This window comes from Diospyros lotus, chromosome 15 (genome assembly GCF_014633365.1).
Source record: "Diospyros lotus cultivar Yz01 chromosome 15, ASM1463336v1, whole genome shotgun sequence".
Lineage (NCBI taxonomy): Eukaryota > Viridiplantae > Streptophyta > Magnoliopsida > Ericales > Ebenaceae > Diospyros > Diospyros lotus.
Genome location: NC_068352.1, coordinates 13,949,814 through 13,961,912, shown reverse-complemented (window position 1 = coordinate 13,961,912; position 12,099 = coordinate 13,949,814).

Sequence of the window (12,099 nt, the reverse complement as noted above, 5' to 3'; positions counted from 1 at the left end):
GTGAGGAGTGCAGCCAAATTTTGGCGTCGTTGCCGGGGAGGTACAACAGAAGAAAAAAATTCACTCCACGGTCTAAATAAAAATTTTTGCATACGAGTTCATGCATTGAAGATCGCTAGGTATGCCTATCTTCTATCATTTTATTGTCGATTCAGGACAATGCGCAATTTAAGTTGGGGGGTAAGGTGTACTTAGGCATTTATTGGTGTTTGAATTTAATCTATTGTGCAAATAATTTTGTTTGACTCGATAATAATGCTTTGTGTGGTATATATGATTTTATTAAGCACAAAAAAAAAGTTTAACTAACCCAAAAATTAAAATAAATAAATAAAAATAAAAATAAAAACTAAAAAATATATATATATTTCAAAAAAATATATATAAATAATTAAAAAAATTAAATTTAAAAAAAAAATATTTAGATAACTTTTAGTTACTAAACAGTGCAAGAGATTACGGTCAGGTATGATTATTGAAACATTAATTGATTCATTAGCATCATTATCTGCTGTTGAATTGTCATTCCATATTCTCTATGTCTCAGTATTTTAGCATGTCTGTGACTTCTAATGCATTTGGCCATCCTGATCCCGGTGAGGGGAGGTTTTCTTTTGACCAGAGTCAGAGGGAGAATTTTTATCTGTCGGGCTATGACCTAAATCTTTACGCTGAATACCCCAGTTCCTATAACCGTTGGAATTATCCTTGGAACAATGACTCTGTGTTCCAATCTCATGAACCTTTTCCTCCACCACCTCACCAATTTGAGTTAGAACAAGGGGTTAGATCTGATGCTTATCAACCTCAGGATGAAAAATGTTTAGAGGACACCCTTCAGGAGTTTATGCAAGGTCAAATGAGTTTTAATACACAAGTGGTCGAACTTCAAGAACAAACCACTAGAGCCATAGGTGACATTTTAGAACAATTGACCGAGTTTACACAGACCTTGAGCGTGAGTGAACCTGGAGAGTTTCCAAACCAACCTAATCAAAATTCCATAGGCCAACGTCTTGGGGAGGAATCGTCATTCAATGCACCCATAGGTCAAGAGTAGGTCCAATCTATACCCATCCCTAGGAATGATGAATCAATTGAGAGACTTGATGACCCTAGGATGGTACGAGCAATCATAGAAGAAAAATTGGGCCAAAATGCTGTGAGAAAAAAAGAAGCCTGGGAGAAAGAAGTGGATAAAACCCAAGAGCCCAAATGTGAAGATACCATGGGCCTAGCCAAACTTGAGCCTAAATTTATGTCTTTTGGGCTAGTCTATATTATTGGGGATCAAATTAAACCAAACATGTGTGAAGTGTTTGTGCGAATTGATGTGTCGTATTCTAATGTAATAAAGCCAACACCTCCGGATGACTGGCCAGCGATTGTCGAACCGCTCCAGAATTAGAGATCTATGAATCTCTTCTCTAGTTTGCAGCAAAGTGCACCCTAGGTCATCTCTCACAAGGAGCCTCACCTTCTTCTACCAACAAAGAGAACCAATACCAATAACAGTTTGTTTAGGGGGGGTTGTTTTGACAGAAAACTAATTGGCAAAACAGAAAGATGAAGATGGATGAAAAATCAATAAGAGGAGTGTAACCGGCTGTGTATTTGTCTCCTATGTGGAATCTTCCTTGTCCAACCTATATGTCTTGGCTTGCTAGATGCTTTGATCTCCGGAAAACAAACTCAAAGCATCCCCAACAACCGTCCAAGGATTAGAATGATTGGAAATAACAAAATGAATGCAGAAATCTCTTGCAAACAAAATGCAACCATTCACTCTCTATTCAACCTATCCGGACCTATGCAAGAACAACCGTTCAAGCACACAATATTCATTTCCGAGATGTTATACCAACCGGCTATAACATTCTGTTCTCTTAAGCATTTAACAGAAAATGAAACCATGCAAGTTCACACAAACCTGCCATGAACTCCATGCATTCACAAATCTGCTCAAACTAAACCAAATAGAAATGAATAAGAAACAAACAACAAACCAGATTCTTGTAGCTCATCCGGGACTCAAATTCCACATGGATTCAAGACACACAACCGGTTACAAATGCTCTAGCCTATCATTACAGAAAGGAAAACAAAATGGAACAAAAGATGTAAAAAATAGGAAAGTGCTACAACAACAAAAACGGGCAGAATCCTCTCTATTTTCTCCTCTCTCTCTATATGATGATATCCTGAAAATTAATGCTAAGAGGCCTTAAATACATGGCCAAGAAAGGAAAGGCTAGGGAGGCTAGGGTTGGGCCTAGCCCAACAGAAAACAAGTGAGCCCAAGTCTGCTCCTTGATTGTAGGCCCAAGCTCCTTGAAAGTAGGCCCAAGCTCCTTTAGTAGGCCCAAGCTCCTTTAGCCCATCCAATATTCCCTAAAGCCTGGATCCATAGAGTAGAGGTAAGATAGAAAATAGTGTAAGGACAATTTGAAGCATAATAAAATAGAAACAATGAAATATCAGCAAAAATTGCTTCAAATGGCCTAATAAGAATGAGGTGAAATGCCAAAATATGGTATAAATATGCATGCTATCAATGACATATTTTCAAAATATGTATGTGCATTTATGAGAAAAATCAATTTACATAATTTTGAAAATAACTTTAAAACTGGTGTAATTAATGGGAGTTATTATACGAATAGGTGGGCAACCACTTATTTGATTCTTAACTGGAAGAAAAGAAAAAAAAAACTCTTAAAAAAATATTTAAAAATATATAATAAAATAAAATAGAGAAAAGAGGGAGACAGACATATCGTTGACGGCAACCACTTTTCTGGGGCAGTGCAATCACACTGCCCTATAAAGAAAAATGACACAATATCCTATAAAGAAAAAGAAACATCAAGCATTGAAAAAGAAACGCCAAAAGTTGAAAAAGGAAGAGGCACACTACCAAATGTTGAAAAAGGAGGCACCAAGCATTGAAAAATGAGACGCGCCTGACCCTACAATTATGACGTGCCTCAAGCCAAGTATAGAATAGTGACACCCATTGCTCTATAAGAGACTCTATATCTGTATGAGCCAAACCACACTTCTGCAAGCAAGCTCAGTTTCCTCTCCTTCGTGTTGTTCTTCGATCAGGTATTTTCGTTCATTTTGTAAGATTTATAGTTTCTACTTTTCTCTTATTATAGTTGTCTTTTGATTTAAAAAAAAAAAAAAATGGATCTTCAACTATCAAAAATCCGCAAGTACTATCCATCTCTCCCAATGAATGATTTGAAACAAATTTATATTGGTAGGTGTGAAAGACTTAGGATATTGATGCGTAATAACATCCCTGAAGATATTCGTTGGCTGATCGAAGCAAAAATTCGATTAGCTGGCGAAACTTCACCTAGTTTTAAGCACTTCCCGGGCTTAGGGAAGAGTAGTTTTGCAAAGAAACGAAGAGCTAAAAGAGTGAATGGTTGTCACAAGTGTGCTCGTTGGACCTGTAACACTCGATGCAAATCTGTGGGGTTTACGTCCGTAAATCGAGAAGATAAAATTAGTTTCATAAAGGATGGACTGAGTAAGGAGTCATTGGATGATATCCGATTGACTCTTGAGACGCATCCATGTGGAATAGTGCAAAGAGAACTTCTTGCTTTATGGACCCAGTTCATAAGTGACCACCAACGCTATAGTCTTGGGAATCTGACTAAAAACGACACTATTTGCCAATCTATAAGAAAATTGGATGGGAAGCTTATCCTCGCTTCATAGAAAGTGTTTAAGCCGTTTTTGGATGTAAAACCAGAGGAAGATGTGACCCACAATCACAACTACTTGTACATATGCATGATTTTTGTTTGTATTTATTTCTTGTTGAATTGTTGTATAGCTACTTTTGATCGCCAAACCTCTTTCCAGGGCATACAAAAGAAACAAACATGGAAGGCCAGTTAGTTCGTCAAATCAAAACCATATGTGTACTTTGTGGCTCTCAACTTGAGAGTGATATTTGTTACGCACTTGTAGCAAGCGAACTAGGCCAAAAATTAGGAGAGAAAAAGATTAATTTGGTATATGGAGGGGGAAGTCGTGGGTTGAATGGCTATGTTTCACAAGCTGCACTTTTTGGAAAATCATATGTGGTAGGTGTAATGCCAATCCCTTTGGCTGAACCACGTATTTCTGGGATTACACGCGGTCAACTTGTAGAAACGACTTCTATGTCTGAGTGCATGGCTTGTAAGATTTATCAGTCAGACGCTTTCATCGCTTTACCAGGAGGTTTTGGTACACTTGAAGAAATCTTCTGTATAATCTCTTGGGCCAAGAGCAATCTGCATACCAAACCCATTGGACTTTTAAATGTTAACCATTTTTTCGATGGGTTGCTCTCTTTTATTGATCAGGCTGTGAACCAACAGTTCATTTCTCCTTCAGCAAGAAAGATTCTTATTTCTGCATCCATCGTCGAGGAGCTGTTAGAGAAATTACATAGTTATGTTCCACAACACGATCCTTATGAGCCTCAGATAGATTGGTCTAAGGCAATCAAAAACAAGTGGCAAAAATGTTCGATTAATTTAGAATTATCCCTGTAAGGCAAGTCTATGATAAGATGGCTGAGTAAGGAGTACTTTTTGTACTCTTGAGACGCATCTCCTATGACTTGTACAAAATTTCTTTTCTTGTGTTCTTAAAAATAAAAAAAAAATTGTGGAATGTTGTTAGGTGAGTCTATGATAAGATGGCTGAGTAAGGAGTACTTTGTACTCTTGAGACGCATTTTGTTTATCTTATGACTTGCATGAAATTTTTATTTTGGTGTGAAAATATAAAAATATATATATATGGTATGCTCATTTGTTTGTTTGAGTTTTAGCAGTTCACAGTAAATCTATGGACTTATGGAGTTACAGGTATTCCTAACAACCCTATTCTATTACTGCAATTCAAGTTGGGGGGAGTAAGGTATGTTTATGAATTATCTGGTCTATGTTTAACTATGAATTTGCAATTGCATGCTTGTAGTTTTGTGTGAATTAAAAAAAAAAAAAAAAAAAGAATGTGTGTGCTTTAAATAATGCTATCCCTAAAGCTTTGGAATTATACACTGATAGCCAGTTGAATTTGCAATATGAATCATGAATACATTAATTTCTTATTTGAAAACGTATATGTATGGAATTAGAATAGATGATTTGCATGCATCGGGTGTTCAATAATTAGAAATTGGTTTATCGGTCATAAAGTCAAAGGCAATGGTAATTAGCTGATTAGCACACTGCATGATCCCTCAACAGAAGTAGAGACTATTACCCAAGTGAGTGTTTGAGCCTAATAATCGTTACTTCTGAGTGAAATAACACTTACTCTAAATATGCTTTATTGTTTATCTCATCTCTTCAATAGCTTCAAAACATCAATTTGCTTTGAATGTCTAGTATGATAGCGGATGAATTTAGCTGGTTTCAAACTCTGAATTAGTTGACTGAGTAACATTGTTTTGTAGAAGTATGATAGGGGGATCAATTACTTTCAATTTGGGCCTATTAATTTTTTTTTCTTTCTTTACATTAGCCTAACTTGCTAGCCCATTTGAGCTGTTCTTAGCACAATTTCTTTCCTTACCTTCGTCTAAACCTGTAACCATATAAAGTTTATCCAACCTGGTGTGTTTCTAGGAATTAGTCTATCTCAGTATTTTCATATTAAAAAAAAAAAGAAAAAAAAAATAAAAAAAAAAAAAGAGAAAAAAAAAGAAAAAGAAAAGGGGAAGTTCTCTTAGTTATTCAGCATAAGTGTTTCAAAACAAATGCTGAAGAAAACATTATATCCAGTTTGAGACTAAAAAAAAAAAAAAAACCTAACACACCATTTGCACACTTACCATTTTCTTTGACAACCTGTATTAACCTCATAGCCCCATTACAACCCAGTTGGGTCCCTCTTGATGCTATAAATCATGTGATCTCAGGATTCGAGTTCGGAGCAAGGAATTCTGTTTAAATTCAAAAGTTATTTATCTATGGCATTATTCCAGTCATGAAGCTATGTTAATTTCCCTGTTCTTTCATGAAAATACGTTCATTGTATTTGGGATGACACCGAGTTTGAACTTGTTATACATTTACTCTTATAACGGTGCACCCCCTTGTGTGTACACCTGAGGAATCGTTTTATTAGAGCGAAAATCCACAATAAGGCTTAAAGTCAAAACTTCGAGGGAGTAAATCTGTGTATTGATCATCCTGATTGCCATTCCTAAGATTGTATGACCTTTAACCATAAATCTAATTTTGAATGTTCGACTTATTTTGAATGTTCTACTCTACGCATTTTGGTTTCGAATTTGAAATTTTTATATGCATGCAAGTATTGCGATTAGATCATGGCTGGTGTATAATCTAATTTCTAAGGGACTAGCAATATTCAAGTTGGGGGACCTACATAGGGAAGATCCCCGCGTGCCTTTTGACTGCCTTTGTTATTTTAGACTCAACTAGGATAGCAACCCTTGAAGACTAACTAGGGTTTCCCTTAAAGACTCTTTGGGACCCTTTTATCCTTGATCCCCCAAAGACTTTTTCGGGGCTAAAGACCCTAAAGACCTCAGAGACCCATCCGGGTCCTTGAAGCTTTAGGCTTCCCTGGCAGCAGATTAAGCTTAAACCCAGTTGTTCCTCAAGTGGCATCCCAGACCTCATCGTTTTATCGAGGGGCTTTGTTCTGGCTATTCCCAAGATAAATAAATTTAATTATTATAATATAGTAACAATAATTTGGCGTTGTCTATAGAAACGAGCAAAAAGTCATCCCATTTTACAAAAGCCAGGAGGTTCAATCCTGTAAAGATGTCACCTCAACCCTCCCACCCCAGCTTGTAGTGTCTCTCAATGAATCATGCTCCAAATCCTCCAAGGAGGCACTAAGGAGATTTGGCAAGGTTTTTCTCCTATTATTATGAAGCTTCCAAGGTTTTTCCCCTCAGTATTACGTCGGTCGTTAGGGGAAAAACATACATCCCCAACGTGTATCTGGTCTATTCTTCAAAGCAAGTAATCGATCTTGGAAAATGGGAAGGTTAGAGGTTAGGAATCGAACCTTCTCATGCATGCCCTTCTTAAGCAAGGATGTGATGGTGAGGTTAATAATTCCCTAATCATGCTAGGCCTGAGAAGAACAAGCCCTAAAGTCATTAACAAGTGGAGTGGCTTCTTCCTTAGGGATGCTTGGGTTGGTTAGTTTCCTGGGTCCATCCTATCTCAACCCAAGCGTATTATAGTACCTTGCTCTTGTCAGTTTCCTCAGATATGCCTTTCCAAATGCTTAAGGAAACTCTAGAGCAAAGGGAGGCCTACTAATTCAAGTGGAGGTAGGAATTGGGGAGTTGCACAAAGTGCTAATGAGAGGAGATTAATTATCAACATTTTCTCCAGCAACTTATTTTTGCAACCACTCCTAGATTGCTACATCTGACCCCTTTTGCTGAAAGATATTTAGCACTCAACATAAATCCTCTCTAGCCTTGCGAGGGTGGAATAGCACAATTAGTTGTAATGAGAGTTTCTCATGACCCCGACCATGAATGCTCCAAGGGGAAAAGTTATGCAACATTATATTGATCGCTTCACGAGCGCCATTCTCAAACAATTGGAAACAATTTATGCCTTTCTAGAAGACAATGAGTTTGTGATGCAAATAGGAAGCTCTCAGGAAAAGATGTCACTAACTCAAAGCTAACTCCTAATAAACTGCGAAAGTAGGTGTATGTACCGAACCTCACAAACAAATGCATTTGTAAAACAAAAATAAAAATATATGGTAACATACATATGTGTGAGCTTTCTTTTACAGCAATTCAGAAGAAGACTAAGAATCTAACATGGTTCACACTAAGGAACCAACAGGATGGAAACCCCTAGGCTCAACCCAATATCTATCTCTTCCATTCAGGATTCAGAGTTGGAAGATTCTGAATAAATAAGATTTTGGATAAAAGTATCCAAGGAGAAGCATCCCAACTATTGATAAATCTTTATATCCATAAGATTCCTCAGCATTCTGATACCCTGTGATAATTTTTCTTTGGATTCAAAAAGAGACGACACTATATCGTAACTTCTGCGCCTTGAATAAGGGTATCTCTTGACATGGTCATTAGTTCAACTTCCATTTTCAAGATACAATTGCAGACGTAGACATTACGCAAAACCACTAAAATAAAATCTAGACATTCTCTCTAGTTGCTGACATAGGCACTGCCCTGAACTGCAAGAACAAAATATGGATCTTCTCTCTAATGGCGGATGTAGGTAAAGAGCTGAATAACCAAAAAAAAAATATATTAACATTGATATGATGAGGATGTAGGCATTCAGTCGAATCACAAAAATAAAAACATTAACATTCTATATGATAGCGGACATAGGTGATATAACTGTATAGAAATGGCACGCACCAAGAGGGGGGTGAATTGGTGTATTTAAAAAATTCTTACTAATATGGAAATCTTTTTCAAAGATAAAAAAATGGTTTTAGCTTTAGAATGGAAATGATAAATAATGAAATGAAAGAAACACAAAGAACACTAACAAGCCAATATAACTTATGTCTACTCCCTTAGTTACCTACTAAGGTATTCACATTCAATTCGATTAACAACAACCCCCTACTTAGCCAAGTAGGTCCTCTAATCCCCGACTAGGAAAAAGATACAACCTCTTATCACTTGGATAAGCCCTCAAGTTTACAAGCTTGGAAGTGAAAATACAATGGTAAATGAATTGAAACTCTAAGAGCTTATGCTCTTTGACCAGCGATTGTCGAACCACTCCAGAATTAGAGATTTATGTTTGCATCTCTTCTCTATTTTGCAGCAAAGTACACCCTAGGTCATCTTCTCACAAGGAGCCTCACCTTCTTCTACCAACAAGGAGAACCAATACAAATAACAGTTTGTTTAGGGGGGTTGTTTTGACAGAAAATTAATTGGCAAAACAGAAAGACAATGATGGATGAAAAATCAGTAAAAGATATGCAACCGGCTGTGTATTTGTCTCCTATGTGAAATCTTCCTCGTCCAACCTATATACCTTGGCTTGCTAGATGTTTTGATATCCGGATAACAAACTCAAAGCATCCCCAACAACCGTCCAAGGATTAGAATGATTGGAACAACAAAATGAATACAGAAATCTCTTGCAAACAAAATGCAGCCATTCACTCTCTATTCAACCTATCCGGACCTATGCAAGAACAACCGTTCAAGCACATAATATTCATTTCCTAGATGTTATACCAACCCGCTATAACATTCTGCTCTCTTAAGCATTTAACAAAAAATGAAACCATGCAAATTCACACAAACCTGCCATGAACTCCATGCATTCACAAATCTGCCCAAACTAAACCAAATAGAAATGAATAAGAAACAAACAACAAACCAGATTCTTGTAGCTCATCTGGGACTCAAATTCCACATGGATTCAAGACACACAACCGGTTACAAATGCTCTAGCCTATCATTACAGCAAGGAGAACAAAATGGAACAAAAGATGTAGAAAACAGAAAAATGCTACAACAACAAAAACGGGCAGAATCCTCTCTATTTTCTCCTCTCTTTCTATCTCATGATATTCTGGAAATTAATGCTAAGAGGCCTTAAATACATGGCTAAGAAAGGAAAGGCTAGGGAGGCTAGGGTTGGGCCTAGCCCAACAGAAAACAAGTGAGCCCAAAACAGCACAATGAGTAGCCCAAGTCTGCTCCTTGAAAGTAGGCCCAAGTTCCTTTAGTTGAGCCACTTCTCTAGCCCATCCAATATTCCCTAAAGCCTGGATCCATAGAGTAGAGGTAAGATAGAAAATAGTGTAAGGACAATTTGAAGCATAATAAAATAGAAACAATGAAATATCAGCAAAAATTACTTCAAATGGCCTAATAAGAATGAGGTGAAATGCCAAAATATGGTATAAATATGCATGCTATCAATTCCCCCATACTTAGACTTTTGCACTCCTGGGCAAAACACTAGACTCTATGACTCAAGAATCGAAATGTGGAAGAACACAAATTAGATGCAAGGTAGGTAAGTCTTCAAGAATTCATCATTCAAAGATCATCTTTCCTCTACTTCCAAGAAAACAAGTGACATGGCAATTCATCCAATAAGACAAATCAAAAGTAGAAGCCTCTCACAGGACAAGTGTATGCTCAAAAATCTCTCAAGAGGTGGTGGTGACTGTTTCGCTCAAATTCACCCAATCACAATTCCACTACCATAAGCTTGTTTATCTTCTCAATCTCCACTATCCATGTCAAATGCATGCCACAAATCAAAATGACTTATTCAGGGTTGTAATGTGGGGAAGAAAGAAATGGAAAGACAACAATGAAGGAAAACATGCCTTAGGTCGAGAAAACATTTCATGCAACTCTAAGATCAAGAGATAGAATTTCCAAGCGTTATGAAGAACATTGCATCTTTATTCGGTTGAGTGCGTTTTACGCTCTGTCTCAACTTTGCTTTTTTTTTTTTTTTTCGAAAGAGGTGAGTGCGTTTTACGCTCCTTCTCACCCTTCTATCCTTTTCTCGCTTTTCTTTTTCTTTTTCATGGATGCAAATGGCCTTTGGCCTTATGACTTGCTTAATGAATTCAATCTCTCTCTCTAGAATGCACTTAATATTCCTCTTCCTTCCTAAGGTTGGAAGGTCCAAAAAGGGGTGTATGAGAATGAACGGTAAAAATGATGGCTCTAAGTGGCAAGCGAAAGGGATTGATTGAATTTTTTTTTTTTGAATAACAAAATGGCTAAATGGGGACAAGAAAGAATGCCTTAATCATGTTTGAGTCATGCATGAACAAATATAGCCTCAACCAAGAATCAAAACAAGTTCTAGAGTGGAGATCATGATAGGTGAATGCACACACAAGAAAGACAATAGGCTCAAAATCCTCACGGCTGTAGACTACCCAATCAATCTATCAAATCAAACTCATTGCCAAGTCACTCGAAATTAAGGAAGATAAGATTGAAGTTCTAATCATGATGGGTTCTTTTAGACTTAATTGCTTAACTTGCATTTCCACGCAAAACAAACTCAACTAAACCCAAGGAAAAAGAAATATGAAAAGATAAAGAAAATGTTGCTAAAATAAGAATGCTGCCTCCCCCCACACTTAGACTTTACATTGCCCTCAATGTAAACATGCAATTCCAATCAAGAATAAGACAAGTAAATGTAAAATACTAGGGAGAGAGAAACAGCCTGGTGTATCAAATGGAGGTGGCGTTGAGGAGATGCAGCTCCTCCACAATATGCTCCTGAAAGCTCTCGTAGAATGGCTTAAGCCGCTGCCCGTTCACTGTGAATTGCTTTGCATTGGACTCGTCCTTGATTGCAACTGCACCAAAGGGAAAAACATGAATAACTATGAAAGGACCAGTCCAACGAGAACGTAACTTACCGGGCATCAACTTGAGACGAGAATTGTATAGCAGAACTTTCTGGCCAACTTCGAATGTCTTCCTCACAATAAGCTTGTCGTGCACAGCCTTGGTCTTCTCCTTGTAGATGCGTGAGTTCTCATATGCGTCCATCCTAATCTCCTCAAGCTCTTGAAGTTGGAGCTTTCTTTGGGACCCCGATTGACTGATGTCCATATTGCATTGCTTCACCGGCCAATATGCCTTATGCTCCACCTCCACCGGCAAGTGACACGCTTTTCCAAAAACCAACCTATAGGGGGACATGCCGATGGGGGTTTTGTAGGCCGTGCGGTAGGCCCAAAGTGCATCTTCTAATCTCGTGCTCCAGTCTTTCCTATTGGGCTGGACAGTCTTCTCCAAAATCTGCTTGATTTCCCTATTTGAGACTTCAGCTTGCCCATTAGTCTGTGGATGATAAGGAGTCGCCACTTTGTGTATTACCCCATACTTACGAAGTAGGGTGTCCATCTTTCTGTTGCAAAAGTGGGATCCTTGGTCGCTGATGATGGCCCTGGGCATGCCAAACCTGCAAAAGATGTGAGAATGAACAAAATCTGCAACCACAGAAGCATCATCAGTCCTGGTGGCTTTAGCTTCCACCCACTTAGAAACATAATCCACAGCTAACAGAATGTACAAATAAC